An 18,493-nucleotide genomic window follows, 5' to 3' on the forward strand; every position below is an offset into this window, starting at 1 on the left:
GCTGACAGTTTTTTAAATACTCAGACCAGCCCGTCTGGCACCAACAACCATACCACGTTCAAAGTCACTTAAATTCGCTTTCTTCCCCATGTGATTGGCTAATTAGCAATTTGTGTTACCGAGCAATTAAACAGGTGTATCTAATTAAGTGGCCGGTGTGTATATATATATATCGGAAATGATAGGTTTGGCTGTAAAGATATCCATGAAAGGAATTTATTCAGTTATGGTGTATATGGATTTAATATTGTAATAAGAAATAACTAGGTAAACCTGTAAACCAGGTAATTGGTTGGAATATGTGAGGAGAAACTAACCTGAATATCAAGGACACTGTGAATTTGCAGAAACATTTCCAGGTTCACTGGATATGCAGGACTCACTTTGTAACACTGTAAGTATGTACGGTGGTGAATTATGTAGCCAAATAACTGATTAGTTAATGGAGATTTATTGTAACCAATAGGTTTTTAAAAAAGCATGTATTAAGTGTTTTAATATACAGCTAATAGTATGGCAACCTGCTTAAATATGGCGTCAGCTGTGCTTCTGTAAGCAATCCAGTTTTAGTTTATAATAAAGGATTTTTAGGTTTTTATCTCTGTTTTTATCTATGTCGGTGCTCCTCATCTGTTTGTATTTTGATCGAATTACCTATCGAGTGCAGCTCGGTGTTTCCTTCTTTCCCTCATTGACTGGTGCAGAGCTCAGAAGGACGGCACACAGACCAATCACAGCAAAGTAACATACAACTCCCATTCTGGCAATCCAAAAGAGGGTATTGAGTAGCTGTAGACACGCTGAAGAAAACCACCACTGGTGGAAGGACGCTATTTGGACAGAGAGTATGGTCAGCCTCTACCCAATGACCAATTGGGACCAGGAGTCAAATGGTTGCCCTACTAGTCCAGAAGTTTCTGGGGGTGCATTAAAATCTAAATGAGTCGTTTGATTGCAGAACGCTTGACTGTATATCATTTTGATCATTGTTGACATTGCACCAGTCAAATGATACTAATTATTATTCAATCAGTCATGTGCAAACATTAATTAATACAGTGAAATTATTCAAATAAGGTAGCCCCTGAACTGTGACCCCCAGACCTACTTAGTTGCTCTGATATAGATAAATATGTCTAAAATATCTCCAGGTGCTGATCCGAGAACGTACTTATGCTCTGACTGACAAGAATATACAGCAAATTAAAGGTCTTTTAATCATAGCTGGCTTATCATGAGATTTTCTTTTTTTTCCTAAAACTTTGAAAAAGAGGAAAACAACTTTACTAAACGCATTTTGTTTAAAAAGGAGAGAAATAGGGAGGGGAAGTGAGAGATAAATAGAAAAGAACGGGAGGGACGAAAGGAAGAGGATCAGGAAGAAACTTTGAGTCCTAAGCCTAGACATAACCTTTGCAAATCAAAAGCACTGTTGCAGCTGCTCCATTAAAGAGATATGAAACCCCAAAAAATATTGTGATTTTCACAGAGCATAACATTTTTAAAAAATTTTCCAATTTACTTCTATTATCAAATTTGCTTAATTCCCATGATATTCAGTGTTGAAGATTTGCATAGGGTAGGCATCTGGAGCACTTACATGGCAGGAAATAGTGCTGCCCTCTAGTGTTCTTGCAAATGAATAACATTCTAGCAAAACTGTTGCCATATAGGGCTCCAGAAATGGGACGGCTCCTAAGCATATGTCTCTGCTTTTCAACAAAAGATACCAAGAGAACTAAGAAAATTTGATTTTCATGCTCTATCTGAATCATGAAAGATTAAAATTGGGTTTCATATGAACATTTGTAGCTATTATAGTAACCAATTACACTGTGTGTTTTGGCCACCAGAATCCTAGCGTCCCCTCCAGGTATTACTGCATTATTAGAGGTAAAAATGCATTTTTCATGTAAGTGCAGCATTAAAATGTTTCATTTTGTTCAAAATGCTACTGATGATCCCATTTTTTCTAAACAGTTGTTTAGCCATGTGCTAATGTTATCAGTTATTCCCAGTCCCTTAATTATGTAGTGTGGCACCGTATCAAAAGCCTATGCAAAATCCAAGAATATCACATCAACTAATTCAACTAGAACTAGAAAGTATGCCAGTTTGGCATGATCTATTTTTTTCAGAAGCCCATGCTGTCATATACTCATGAATATAATCCCTTTTAATCTTTTTTAGTCGCTTCCCAACCTCTGATCACAGTATAGCTTTCCAGATAAGCTTTAAAGGGATTGAGATAGAGCATGCCATTTTAAGCAACTTTCTAATTTACTCCTATGATCAATTTTCCTTTGTTCTCTTGCTAACTTTATTTGAAAAGCAGGAATAAAAGCTTAAGGAGCAGGCCCTTTTTAGTTTCAGAACCTGGGTAGCGCTTGCTGACTAAATGTAGCCACCAATCAGCAAGGGCTATCCAGGGTGCTGAACCAGACCATAGATACCATAGATACCAAGAGAACAAATAACAATTGATAATAGGAGTAAATTAGAAAGTTGCTTAAAATTGCACGCACTATCCAAATTATTAAGGAAAAAAATTGGGTTTAGCATTCCTTTAAAGGGACACTGAACCCAATTTTTTTCTTTCATGATTCAGATAGAGCATGCAATTTTAAGCAATGTTCTTATTTACTTCTATTCTCAATTTTTCTTCATTCTCTTGCTATCTTGATTTAATATAGCAAGAATGTAAGTTTAGAAGCCTGCCCATTTTTTGTTCACAACCTGAGTTGTCCTTGCTGATTGGACAGCACCAATAAACAAGTTCTGTCCAGCGTACTCAACCAAAAATTGGATGGCTCCTTAACTTAGATGCCTTCTTTTTTTTAAAAAGATAGCAAGAGAACAAAGCAACATTGATAATAGGAGTAAATTAGAAAGTTGCTTAAAATTAAATGCTCTATCTGAATCATGAAAGAAAAATTTTGGGTTTAGTGTCAAGTTCCCATTTTAAGCATCATGTTTCCATTAGCCCTGGTGTATCATGTCCACGCACTTTATAATGGGTTGTTGAAAAAATAAATATGCGACTATTACAGAGCTAAATTACCCTATTTGTATGAACTGGGGTTTTCTATTTTGCTGTAATCTCTCACAGATTGGTTCCTCTCTTTTTTATTCAGAGGAAAATGATTAGCACGTCAGTCTTTCTTTTGTTGAATATACTGCTCTTCTCACATAGCAGTGCTCCTAAATTTTACTTTTTGAATTTCCTTTGCAATTTATATACTGGAAACACCTCGTAGGGCTAGATTACAAGTGGAACACAATCATTTGCACCATAGCAATAAGGGGTCTATCGAGAGGGTTGTCGCTCAATGGGCTTATCGCTCATATTATGGCGTGAGCATAATCGTGATTTACTCTAGAATCATTACAGCAATTTCAGAGTTGTGGTTAACTGTTTGGTGAAAATAAAAGGTTGCATAAAACACTTCAAAAAGATAATTTATGTAACAACTTATCGGATAAATTAATTTATATCATGGTGGTGAGAGTCCACGAGCTATTACGTATGTGATACACATTCCTACCAGGAGGAGGCAAAGTTTCCCAAACCTCAAAAGCCTATAAAAAAAAAAACACCTCACACATACCTCAGTTTTAGGAATAGCCAAGTGGTGAGGTGTTTAAAAGGAGTAAAAGCCAATAATGAGGAGCAAGAAAAAAGATGTGCTTTTAACAAAAAACATGATTAATCCCAAATGGGTGGGGCCTCATGGACTCTCGCCACCATGAAAGAAGTTAATCAGGTAAGTTCTTACATAAATTATGTTTTCTTTCATATAGGTGTCAAGAGTCCACAAGCTTTTACATATTGGATATAATACCAAATATATTACTAGTAGAAGGTAAAATTTGAACTGACCTTTTTCACTTATTTGAAGGTGGTAGTGCATCCAAGGCCTTTGTAATGGCAGTAACAATAAACTTTTGAACTGCTGGAGGTACGCCATCAGCATCCATCTGTAAGGAGGAGACAGTAGGTGCATTAGTACACATAGAAACATCATTAGATTGATCGGTATGCAATACAAAATCTAAGCATGTGCCGCATAACTGTGCTGAAGCTATTTCAAAGATGTCCATTTAAAGGTGCAAGTTTTAAAAAAAGGCACGAAAACTATGATGCGCAATCCGATGCATAAATATGCACCAAGAAGTGCGCACTTACTTGTGCATTGTGTGTAAACTAATCGCATCGTATGCATGACAATCGTCTGCCACAAAGTAAGTAAGGGGAATAATAAGAACCTGTCCCTGGACCATACATATATATAGTAATACATAGTTAAACTTTCAAAAGTTAAAGGTGCCCAACCCGTAGCGGTAAGTATAAAATACAAAATATACTCACCCATAGACACTTGTCTACTCATAGCAGACAGCCAAACCAGTACTGAAACATGTAAAATAGGGGTATAACTTTGATCTGTAAAGGGAGGCAGAAGATGAATCCCTGTAACCGAATTTACAGAGGGCCCACATAAAATGATTCCACCCAACTGGACCAAGAACATTATTCAAGATATCTGCTGAGGGAGGTTTCCCATGAAAAATGTTCTCAGAAAACTGACACCTGCCGAGCTGACTACTGCCACCAGATCCTCCCACAACATTTACGAGAGACTGATTTCCTCTCTCAAATATGTAGCTTAAAGGGACAGTCTAGGCCAAAATAAACTTTCGTGATTCAGATAGAGCATGTAATTTTAAACAATTTTCCAATTTACTTTTATCACCAATTTTGCTTTGTTCTCTTGGTATTCTTAGTTGAAAGCTTAACCTAGGAAGTTCATATGCTAATTTCTTAGACCTTGAAGCCCACCTCTTTCAGATTGCATTTTAACAGTTTTTCACCACTAGAGGGTGTTAGTTCACGTATTTCATATAGATAACACTGTGCTCGTGCACGAGAAGTTATCTGGGAGCAGGCACTGATTGGCTAGACTGCAAGTCTGTCAAAAGAACTGAAAAAGGGGCAGTTTGCAGAGGCTTAGATACAAGATAATCACAGAGGTTAAAAGTATATTATTATAACTGTGTTGGTTATGCAAAACTCGGAAATGTGTAATAAAGGGATTATCTATCTTTTAAAACAATAAAAATTCTGGTGTAGAATGTCCCTTTAAACTTATGATGTGTCAATCATAAACATAATTAATTTAAAATACTGTTCATTTTTATTATTTGTCATGCTTATATTAACTCTGCTCATTTCTAAAAATGTACTAATAAAGTAGGCTTTTCCCCAGATTTCTACTAGACCTAGCTCTGTAGGCAGTGGAATCTCAAACTCAAAACTTTTACAATTGAATGCTACTATAGAGGATGTATATCTGAAAATTGCGGGTTCCTACCTGGTCCCCTACCAGAGATAATCAACCTGAAATTTAGGGGAAATGTAAAAAAATTGCTCTTTAACACCCCTAAGAAAAAATAAGAGAAGTCTCAAACCTTGAAAAAGAATGTGCAAAATGTCATCTACATGTGCCTTGTAAAGTGCTTGAGACATCAGTTTTTGTTCCATCCTGAGCTGAGATATTAAGGTTTCCTCTTGGTATTAATTGTTATAAGGTGCACCTTATTCTAGTTATAATGCGCATTCAAATTTTAACGTATATCATTAAAAGATATATATATGTGGATCCATAATAGAATAAACACTTAAAATATGTATACACTTTATATTGACAACCTAAAAATAAACTGGTAAATTATGTTATCAACCTGTTTTAAGAGTATAACACAATGTAGCGTTTGTAACAAAAATGTTACAGGATTGTTACAGGACTGCCCCCTATGTATTGTATTCCTCCTCACTTTATGTTCTCAAGTCACTTATGAAAAGAGACAAGTCTTTTAAGATGAAGAAAAGATTTTAAACTTATATTCATATGAAGTGATAGTGTTTCTTCAATAAACTTTTATGTCCTAATGTGCCAATGGTATTCTACTCACCGAAATCTTATGTTATAATGTGCTTTCTCCGACCTTACCCTTTGTCAGTTACCCCTCTTGTCAGTCTCGGCGTCTACACTACCACTTCCGGGTTTGCTGACGTAGCGGTCACGTGTCTGGTTTATTATCCAATCAGGAGGTCGGATTGTCGGCACTAGTAGTAGAAACCTTGGTGTCCAAATTTTCTCACTTCGTTGTAAATTTCCTTGTCGGAATCTTTATAACAGCATTATCTGCAATATTTCACTCAGAGCGCTCATGAGTCATATGTCTTACCAGACGTGGAAAAGTGTGGAGAGATTAAAGCCTTCTCTTATTTAGAATGGTTGAGAAACAGCAAGTTCCTTCTTTTTTAGTGTAACACAGGACAATTCATTGACATGTTCAGCTCACAGCTTTTTTCAAGATTACAATATCTAAATAAGAGAAGGATTTAATCTTTCCACACTTTTCCACGTCTGGTAAGACATAAGACTCATGAGCGCTCTGAGTGAAATATTGCAGATAATGCTGTTATAAAGATTCCGACAAGGAAAATTACATCAAAGTGAGAAAATTTGGACACCAAGGTTTCTGCTACTAGTGCCGACAATCCGACCTCCTGATTGGATAATAAACCAGACACGTAACTGCTACGGTAGCGAACCCGGAAGTGGTAGTGTAAATGCTAAGACTTACAAGATGGGTACGTGAGAAAGGGTAAGGTCGGAGAAAGCACATTATAACATAAGCTTTTGGATTTCGGTGAGTAGAATATTATTGGCACATTGGGACATATACGTTTATTGAAGAAACACTATTACTTCAATTGAATATAAGTTTAAAAACTTTCCTTTGTCTTAAAAGACTCGTCTCTTTTCATAAGTGACTTGAGAACATAAACACCTAGATTTAGAGTTTTGCATTAGAAGGGGTGCGTTAGCTACGCGTGTTTTTTTTCCCCCGCACCTTTTAAACAATGCTGGTATTTAGAGTTCTCTGAAGGGCTGCGTTCGGCTCCAAAAAGGGAGCGGAGAGCATAATTTACCGCCACTTCAACTCTAAATACCAGCGTTGCTTACGGACGCGGCCAGCTTAAAAAACGTGCTCGTGCACGATATCCCCATAGGAAACAATGGGGCAGTTTGAGCTAAAAAAAAACCTAACACCTGCAAAAAAGCAGCGTTCAGCTCCTAACGCAGCCCCATTGTTTCCTATGGGGAAACACTTCCTAAGTCTGCACCTAACACCCTAACATGTACCCCGAGTCTAAACACCCCTAACCTTACACTTATTAACCCCTAACCTACCACCCCCGCTATCGCTGACCCCTGCATTTTATTATTAACCCCTAATCTGCTGCTCTGTACACCGCCGCAACCTACATTATAGCTATGTACCCCTAATCTGCTGCCCCTAACATCGCCGACCCCTATATTCTATTTATTAACCCCTAATCTGGCGACCGGACCTCGCCGCCACTATAATAAATGTATTAACCCCTAAACCGCCTCACTCCCGCCTCAAAAACCCTATAATAAATAGTATTAACCCCTAATCTGCCCTCCCTAACATCGCTGACACCTAACTTCAAGTATCAACCCCTATTCTGCCGACCAGACCTCGCAGCTACTCTAATAAATGTATTAACCCCTAAAGCTAAGTCTAACCCTAACACTAACACCCCCCTAAGTTAAATATAATTTAAATCTAAAGATCAGCCAATAGAATGCGAGCTCAATCTGATTGGCTGATTGGATCAGCCAATCGGATTGAACTTGAATCTGATTGGCTGATTCAATCAGCCAATCAGATTTTTCCTACCTTAATTCCGATTGGCTGATAGAATCCTATCAGCCAATTGGAATTTGAGGGACGCCATCTTGGATGACGTCACTTAAAGGAACCTTCATTCGTCGGGAGTCGCCAGAAGAAGAGGATGGATCCGTGTCGGCTGCTTCAAGATGGTCCCGCTCCACGCCGGATGGATGAAGATAGAAGACGCCGCCTGGATGAACATGTCTACCGGTTCAGATGTCCTCTTCTTGCCAGATAGGATGAAGACTTTGGACCCTCTTCTGGACCTCTTCTTGCCGGATAGGATGAAGACTTCGGACCCTCTTCTGGATGGATCGGTGATACCCGGCGTAGTGAAGATAAGGTAGGGAGATCTTCAGGGGCTTAGTGTTAGGTTTTTTAAGGGGTGTTTGGTTTAAATTAGGGGTATGTGGGTGGTGGGTTGTAATGTTGGGGGGGGTATTGTATGTTTTTTTTAAATGTAAAAAAGAGCTGTTTTCTTTGGGGCATGCCCCGCAAAAGGCCCTTTTAAGGGCTGGTAAGGTAAAAGAGCTGTTAACTTTTTATTTTAGAATAGGGTAGGGCATTTTTTTTATTTTGGGGGGCTTTGTTATTTTTTTAGTGGGCTTAGAGTAGGTGTAATTAGTTTAACATTCTTGTAATCTTTTTTTATTTTTTGTAATTTAGTGGGGTTTTTTTTTTGTAATTTAGTTTAGTTGATTTAATTGTAGATAATTGTAGATAGTTTAGTTAATTAATTTATTGATAGTGTAGTGTTAGGTTTAATTGTAACTTAGGTTAGGATTTATTTTAAGGTAATTTTGTACTTATTTTAACTAGGTAGCTATTAAATAGTTATTAACTATTTAATAGCTATTGTACCTAGTTAAAATAAATACAAAGTTGCCTGTAAAATAAATATAAATGCTAAAATAGCTACAATATAATTATTTTTTATATTGTAGCTATATTAGGGTTTATTTTACAGCTAAGTATTTAGCTTTAAATAGGATTAATTTATTTAATAAGATTTATTTTATTTTGTTACATTTAAATTATATTTAACTTAGGGGGTGTTAGTGTTAGGGTTAGACTTAGCTTTAGGGGTTAATACATTTATTAGAGTAGCGGCGAGGTCCGGTCGACAGATTAGGGGTTAATAAGTGTAGTTAGGTAGCGGCGACGTTGGGGGGGAAGATTAGGGGTTAAAGGATTACTTTCTGTTATCATTTTTAAGCTAAACAACTAACATATTAAAGTTAATAAACATTAATCAAAACCTACTGACCTATATTTTCTCCAAAACGAAGTTTCATAACGTTCTAAAAGTTATATCTTTTATTCGCCGATGATGTCACGTTATCCTGCCCACTATTTTCAGCACTGCATGTTCAAAATACTTAAACCAATAACTTTGTGTTTAAAGCGCCATTTTGAAACCTAGGTATTGTAAACGGATTGGTACAGAGCAAAGGATACCCACGGAGTGGGTTTGGAAAACAATTAAATTTGCAGACAAGATTTCTGATATACGGTAGAGATATGTTAATGAAATGCTATTGATAAAAAGCGTATTTCGGGTAGTTAGTTAGTAACAGGCATAGAAAATATTTACTTACAGTGGCCCTTTAATAAATATTATGTAGGTGTCGCCGATGTTAGGGACAGCAGATTAGGGGTACATAGGGATAATGTTGGTTGCGGCGGTGTGTGGTCGGCAGATTAGGGGTTAAAATTTTTTATTAGAGTGAGGACGATGTGGGGGGACCTTGGTTTAGGGGTATATAGGTAGTTTATGGGTGTTAGTGTACTTTAGAGCACAGTAGTTAAGAGCTTTATGAACTGGCGTTAGCCCATAAAGCTCTTAACTCCTGACTTTTTTCTGCGGCTGGAGTCTTGTCATTAGAGTTCTAACACTCACTTCAGCCAAGACTCTAAATACCAGCGTTAGAAAGATCCCATTGAAAAGATAGGATACGCAATTGACGTAAGGGGATCTACAGTATGGAAAAGTCGTGGCTGGAAAGTGAGCGTTAGACCCTTTCCTGACTGACTCTAAATACCAGCGGGCGGGCCAAAACCAGCGTTAGGACCCCTTAACGCTGGTTTGGACGGCTAACGCAGAACTCTAAATCTAGGCGAAAGTGAGGAACAATACAATACATAGGGGACAGTCCTGTAACAATCCTGTAACATTTCTATTACAAACGCTACATTGTGTTATAGACTTGAAAGAGGTTGTTAACATAATTTACCAGTTTATTTTTAGGTTGTCAATATAAAGTGTATACATATTGTAAGTGTTTATTCTATCATGGATCCACATATATATATCTTTTAATGATGATATACGTTAAAATTTGAATGCGCATTATAACTAGAATAAGGTGCACCTTATAACAATTAATACCAAGAGGTATATTTAAGTTTTCTACAATTGTTTTTATGCATATTAACTATGATTGTCAGATATATTGTTTGCACATTTAGATATAATTTTTATATCGTTGATATTTTCTTTAGTTAATTAAAATATTTTTATCCTTACTAAGAATTGTGAGGTTTTTAAGTATTGAATACCTATTTTTTCTTCCTATATTAATCTTAAGAGATATTCATTACATTTACTTAATGAAGTTAACAATTTAACAGATGAGTCAAATGATATTATTCTTTTCATTAGTGTAGTTAGCTTTTTGAGCACACTCTTTATCTGATATTTGTACTTATTGTGAGACTTTGGGATAATTCTCACTTAGAGAGTTGCTATACTACTTTCATTAGTTTTTTTTTTCTATATTAAGGTTTCCGTAAACATCTGTATAACCAAAATTTGTCGTGCACTATGACACAAAGATGGCCGCCATGGTCAAACAAGGTAAAATTAAATTGAAAAACTGGTGGTATTGCAATACCAATACTTAGAGCTAATCGCTCAAAAAAAAATTAGGAAAATTAAAAATGGTCAAGCAACCTACAGTATGTTGGACCACTTAAGATGGATTCATTCTTTATTTAAATCTTTTGAGAAGCTACCACCAATGCACACAATTGTATCATCTAACTAAACCACCAGGTAGACGGATAGTGGTGGGCATAGAATCTATGTTCTCAAACATTGCTACATTTTTCGATAAAGTTTTAAATCCACTTGTACAGAAACAAAGTTCATATCCTAATGATACTGTAGATTTTTTTGTCAAAAATGAAGGTTTTGGAAGTAAATGGTGATATTTGTCTTTATTTTAGACGTGGCAAGCCTTTATACCTCCACGGATTAAAATTGGTAGAAGAGCATTTATCAGAAAGTGGCTTGTATTCTACGGTACAGATTAATTTTTTGGACAAACTGTTGAGACTAGTACTTTACGGCAATTACTTTTTATTTCAGGACACTTGGGAAACGGCGATGGGATCAAGTGTGGATTCTTTTGAACACAAATTTGTCTATGTAAGAGAATTGTTTAAATCCCACTGTCTTAAGTGGCTTAGGTTAAAAGACGATAGTTTTTTGCATATGTAGGGGGCCCCTTCAAGACATTGCTGGACTTTGTGGAATTGATTAATCAGGATGTTCTTGGGTTAAACTTTACTTTAACATACTCAGCAGATAGAGTACAATTCCAGGATACTAGTGGGTATGTTCAATCTGGTAGATTGGTGACAGACCTATTTGTAAAAGAGACCTATTTGTGAAAGAAATACACTTTTGCATTTTACAAGTTTTCATCCAGATAGGGCTCGATTTATCAAAGGCTTCGCTTTGCTACGACTGCAGGTTCTCACAAGAGAACCTGCAGTCAGTATTTAACAAGCAGCGGTCATCAATCTCGTCCGACCGGGGAGATTGACAGCTCCTGCCCACGTGTTATTGGCTGTGCCTGGGCAGGATTTCACACGAGTGCAAAATAGCGCTTGAGTGCAATCTTAAATTCTGGCAGTGGATAGCTGCCCGCCAAAGGCAAGCTGGGGTAGACAGTGGTGAATATGTATGCCCCTGTCCGCCCCAGCCTGATAAATCGAGCCCATAGGGTCTTTAAGTCAATCCCAAAAAGTCAATTCACATGAGTAAGAACAATTGTTAAAGATAGTACACAACTTGATACAAGTATTACACAAATGCAGAATACATTTTTGGCAAGGGCTTATCCAGAGAAAGTGGTTAAACAGCTTTAGTTAGTGCAGGAGCACGCTACATGTAATTCATTAGCCCAATCAGGCTCGCTGTGATTAGACAGTGAGCCCGTGACGCACTGTTTTAAACAGCAGCTGCGCTGAAGAGATTAGCTTCACCGTACAGGTAAGTATACTATGGGGGCACATATTATGTGTTTAACGAGTAAAAATAAATCATATATTGAAGAATTATGTATCATTTTTCCCAATGTTTACTGTCCCTTTAATTTGTCAGAATTGGTTGTGAAAAGCTGAGAAAAGTCCTTTGAAAACGGATTGTAATTGCCAAGAACTTTTCAGCCTCATAGTAAAAATAGGTTTTTTTCTGTGAGCCAAAATCACAAGGAAATAGCCTAAAGCTCGTTATTGTGTCTAAACAAAAATTGGTCTTTTGGGACAGAAAAAATCTGAAAAGTGATTGTGATCAACTCCGTGGTTAGGTTACAATGTTACACTTTTGAAGCACTATATGTCAAACAACAATGCTGCCATCTAGTGCTCTCACACATTGTTAAAAGCATTCTTACAAAAATACTGCCATATAGTGCACTCTACTGAGCCAACCTACCTGCTTTTCAACAAAGGATACCAACAAAACAAATTAAATCGTAATCTTGAAAACAAATTGGGTTTTGTGTCCCTTTAATGGACCAACAGTTTAGTGAAAGAGGGTGTACTCCCAAATAAAAGGTGAGCAATACCTGTAACTGTAGAGTCTGTAGACACAGTAAGAGACTGAATTCACATCAGCTGAAGGGGTAGATTTATCATGCAGCGTATGCTGCTGTTTCCGCGCGATCCTCCAGGCTCACCAGAATCATAAGTTAAGAAGCAGCGGATACGATCGGAATGATTGACACCCCCTGCTAGTGGCCGATTGGCCGCGAATATGCAGGGGGTGGCATTACACAAACATTTCACCAGCGGATCATGTCCATTGTCCGCCCGACATTTGATACATTTACCCCGAAGATTAGATAGTAGATACTCGATGGCCAAAATATGTTGATGCAGATAAGCTCAGTCCAGTTAAAGGCAAAGGGTTAACTGGAACAAGAGGTAACATCATGTTTTTGTTCTTTATTTAATCAAAGATGAAAATGAATGCTCAAATCAAATATTTAAGCCATGAAACATGTGCATAAATTAAATACAATCACCAGAATGTTAATTATTGAACTGAAGTGTTTGAATGTTTAAACATGTTCATTATAAAATTACACAAATTCTATAAAATAGCAATTTGCAAACACTCAGCTAGATTACAAGTTTGGCGTTATGAGTGAAAAAGCATTGTTATGCTTCATAACGCTGCTTTTTCCCTAACACCGCTATTACGAGTCTTGTAGGTATAAGTGTACCGCACACCTTTTTGGCCGTCACGCAACGTCAGTACCACACTTTTTAAAAAGTCCTTTTTCAATTGGACTTCCATAGAGTCGGTATTACGAGTTTGCCTGGGAGGCCAAAAAGTGAGTGGTACAGCCTGTACTGACAAGATCCGTACCACCATCTAAAGTCAGTAGTTATTAGAGGTCAGATTAGGGGTGTTTAGGCGTGGGGTTTATGTTAGGGTGTTAGGATTAAACGTAACTTTTTCTTTTTCCCCATAGACATCAATGGGGCTGCATTACGGAGCTTTTGTTTCCGCGATCGCAGGTATTAGGCTTTTTTTTGCCGGCTCTCCCCATTGATGTCTATGGGGAAATCGTACACAAGCACGTCAAAGCAGCACTTGATTTCGGTGCGGTATGGAGCTCAACGCCACCATATCGCCCGTACAAGCCTGCTTTATTAAAACTTGTAATAGCAGCGCTATAGGGAGGTGAAATAACGTCGCTTTTGTGGTGGTCGTTAATTTCCCTATATCGCTGAAAACTCGTAATCTAGCTGACTGTGAATTGATAAAAAGAGCTTTAATTATAATGTTGCAGATGTAGACTCAGAAACCTTAAGGTGCAGACAGGTCATACAACTGCTACTAGTTAACCTCTCTGCCACCTCTGAAGTAGCAGAGTTAAAGGACCGCTAAATACAGTAGAATTTAATAATTGAGAAATGCACAATGAAAATACAATGCAATAGCACTAACTTGGAATTTAAAATGAGCAGTACAATATTTTCTGACAAATTTCAAAGTTAATCCAATTTTCTTACCCCCTGTACAATGTGACGGCTATCAGCCAATCACAAAATGCATATACATATGTACTATGCAAATTTGGAGCCTCAGAAAGTGTGCACATGAAAATAATCTGCACATTTTGATAATGGAAGTTTATTGGAAAGTTTATTTTTTTAATGACATGCTTTATCTGAATCAGGAAACTTAAATTTTTACTTTATTGGCCCACTTAGTTGTGCAAGAGCAGAGGACAGTGATGCACAAGAGATCTAGTGCACAATGGAAACTTCTGCATTGGTGGCCGCAAATATGGGTGGAAAGGTTTCCTGCCTAAGAACATTTTTTGCCAAACCTACTTAACTAGGCCCTTTGGGGTTAAGTAAACAAAAACCTGCATTCAGACACATTAAGGGCCAGATTACAAGGGGAGCACAAAACATTGCTTGCTCAATAATACCAGCACACGCTAATATAATGTAAAGACAGCACGCTTCCATATTCTCCAATGGGAGCCTCGTTTTGATGCACGTCAGAGACGGCATCAGAACCTAAGAGAAGCAAAAGGGTTAAGTAGTGCAGCGATGGCATCAAATATATACATAAATGTATATGATTATATACACATATACAGTATATATATATATATATGTGTGTTAATATGTGTATATACTGTACATATAAACACATAAAAAAATATGTACATAAGCATTTTTATAAATATTTACAGGGAACATACAGTTCCCATAGACCGCAATGTAAAGGCACTTTTCAGTGCTGTTTTTTTTCTAACACCCCACTCCCGCCAACTTTAAAGCCCCAAAATACTGCCTAGTGCCACTGTAGTACCACTGTATTTTGGGGCCATTTGGAGCATATTTATTAAATTAACCAGATATCTGATCTCTGGTTAATTTTATAAGCGCTAATTGCTACAGGGAGCTTGCGGTAGCAATAACCGGCCACTTGTAATGGCTGGTTATTTATCGCTCACCCGCATACGGACAAATTTGCCCGTTTACGGCTCGCAATAAATTAGCGCGCCACTTGTAAGCTAGCCCTAAATAATTAATAATTATACTATACCCTTTAGTGTTATTTTCTACGTCCAGTTTTTACTACATCTTCTTGTTATATTTCTTGCAAATTATTTTTATGGTTTGGATTTGCTTAGCAAAAAAAATAAAAAAAATCACCTAATCTGCTATATATTTTTTTTCAGGTGTCACTGTAGCTGATTGAGATCTAGGCCTATGCCAGAGCTATGAACGTTGTTGTGTGTGTCTTTTTTAAAGGGACAGTAAACATCTTGTTGTGTTTTTATAAAATCACATCAGCCAAGTTGTAACAGTTTAAAACAAATTAACATCCGTTTTTACTACAATTGTTTTTCAATAGCCAAACTCCACCTACCATTTGCATTATTTGGAGGAGCCGATCTGGGCTTTAGTCCACAGGCAACTATGCTAGCCACTGTCATAAAGTTAGTATAAAATGTCTAGTTGTTATCTTTCAAAGCCAATTAGGGACATATACAGTATGTAGCAGAGTTAGCCTGTGGAGATGGCTGGCAGATGCCCCCACTGTACCACAAAACCTCTGTGAGTAGTGGCAGTGCTCCTAGTGGGGATGTCTATTTCCTTATTTACACCCACATATATATCTATACCTATATATATATATATATATATAGGTATAGATATATATTTTACCCCCAAAAAATATATATATTTATTTATTTAGGAATAAATAGAACATATTTTGCAGTGAGAAGAACATTGGAATGTAAATTATGAATATTTTCATGTCAGGTTAGCACACTTGAGAAAAAGCTATCAGGTCAGCACTGTGGGTGAAATTCCTCCTTGCTTACTCTATCGCAGTGGTTGGTTTTCAGAGTGTGAGGTGGGCCTTCCCAGGGGGCGCTAGAGGCATATAAGGGGAGTTGCGGGAGCAGTGACACTATCATTTCCAAACCACAAGCAAAAGAGCAAAAGAGCAACATAGAATGGTTTTTAAGTGGAGACAATGACACTTGCCATTTTGTGGTGGAATAAGGCAAAGGTAAGATGTAGCTGGAGGAAAGGCACTGAGTTTGGCGTCACTCAGAGAATGCATTGTGTTAGTTGTCTTGATCAGTAACTTGAATTTGACCCTGGGGAAAGTCTCCCTAAGGGTGATGGGGGAAACCAATGTGCCTAATGTGCCTAATGTTCTTAGAAGGATATGGCTGACGAGGCCCAAAGGAGGCCAAAACGATTGACTGGGGTTGCCATTTCCCTTGTCCAGAGTAGACTTGCCTGGTATTCCAAGCTGGATTGACCTTGTTAGGTGGGAACAGACTGATGTACTTAAAGGGACAGTAAACTTACAAACTGATGTTATATAATTCTGCACTATGTAGCAGGTGTAAGCATAGGAGCCGGACCATGTTTGGTTCAGAACACTGAATAGCACTTGCTGATTGTTGACTACATTTATCCACCAATCAGAAAGCTCTACCCAAGTGCTGAACCAAAGATGGGCCAGCTTGTAAGCTTACATTCCTGTTTTTTCAAATAAAGATACCAAGAGAATATTGAAGAATTTATAATATGAGTAAATTAGAAAGTTGCTTAATATTGCATGCTCTATCTGAATCCTGAAAGAAAAAAAATGGGTTCAGTATCCAATTAACATTGGAGTAACAAGTGAAGCACTCTATTCATTGGGCAGAATCAGCTTTCGAAAGCTGTGTTTGAACCCTGTATCAGATGTAAATTCCCCAAATTAAACTAAAAATAAATATTACAATTTTCTTTAAAGAGGAAGAAATAATAGTTTGAAAACTCCTGCTCTATAGAAAACTGGCAAATGTTTTACTACAGTCATTGCACGCTTTTGTTCATTCAAAAGGCAAATGTTTGTTAACTTTGACATTTGTTTCTGCTAATGAATGTTAACTTTCTCTACAATAAATGTAGCATTTAAATATGTAAATAACAGCATTCACATGTTGATTCTCATTGACTTCATTGTATGTCTATTTAGATCAACATTCAAATGTTATATTTAAATGTATTTAAATAACAGATTTTATATCTGTTGTTAGCATTAGATATTCAAATGCTAACATTCATTCTATAAAAACATTTGAAATAATAATAATAGAATAATTTGATCATTCCTACTGCTTTCCTTCCCAGAGATGCTTCAGTCTTAAGAGAATATTAATGCACTTTGCTACAATAACAACCAAAAATACAGATCCTTGTTATTTATATGTTGATATGTAAATTTTGTAAATGTTGACATTTTAAAGAGAGACTGAAAGATGTGCAATATTTTAGCATACATTTTAGAAAATTAACCTTTAATAGCCAACATTCTAGTAAGATATCAGAAGTAAAAGATACACAACTTAAGAAAAATATCATCCGCAATCTATCCTTGAAACAGAAAAATCTAATTAGAGAACTTGAGATAAACCAAAACTGGACTATAAAGCCAGCAGATAAGGGAGGAGGAATTTTCATTTTAAACTCAGCAGATTATGACACAATGATTGACACAATTCCTTAAAGACAGTAACACAAAAAAATGTCCTGTAATCCCACTCATGCATACCAGGTCTTTCTAAGACTACACTTGGAAAAAGTAAAAAGCATAGGGATTATAGACAAAAGAGAGCACAAGTTTCTGTACTCCTCATACCCAAGAACACCAGTACTATATGTTTTACCACAAATTCATAATAGTCTATCTGAACCGCCAAGGTGACCCATAATTTCAGGCATCAAGTCCTAAAGACAAATATCTCCAAAAATACATAAGTGTTCTCCCATCCTATCTTAAACAGTTAACTAACCTCCTAAACATTCTAGAATCTGTAAAATGGGAAAAATACTTTGTTCTAGTCATCTGTGATGTTACATCACTTTACACATCCATAAAACACACACATGGTATAGAAGCAATAGAATAAAACACAACAATTTATGGTGTTAAAAATCAATATATCTAGAAAGAGGATACAAAGAAAGAAAGATATAAAAGGTTAGAGAAGAAATTATAAATACTGATAGAACCAAATTACTACAGTACAAAGAAAAGACTGAAAACCCTACAGAGAAATCAAGTACTATAAAAATTCCTTTTATGGGGCGTGTCTTGGCCACAGCCATGATCAGCAGCAAAATTGGGAAGCTCCTCAAGCAACTACAATAACTTACCATCTATCTCCTTCCAAACTCGATATCCTGCTCTGCAACTTATCAAGCTAACTAAGGAGAAGACACGGAGCTGAACGATACTTCTATTTTCACGATTGCATCAGCTGGACCCAAACCAGACTATTTGAGGATGCAGGCCATGTCACCCCTCTCAGTTAACTAGGTAACCAAGTAGAGCAGTGTTAATCTGCTACCATTCTCAGCAATTGAACATTAACAGTTATCACTAATGTAC

This window comes from Bombina bombina, chromosome 11, assembly GCF_027579735.1.
Source record: "Bombina bombina isolate aBomBom1 chromosome 11, aBomBom1.pri, whole genome shotgun sequence".
Taxonomy (NCBI): domain Eukaryota; kingdom Metazoa; phylum Chordata; class Amphibia; order Anura; family Bombinatoridae; genus Bombina; species Bombina bombina.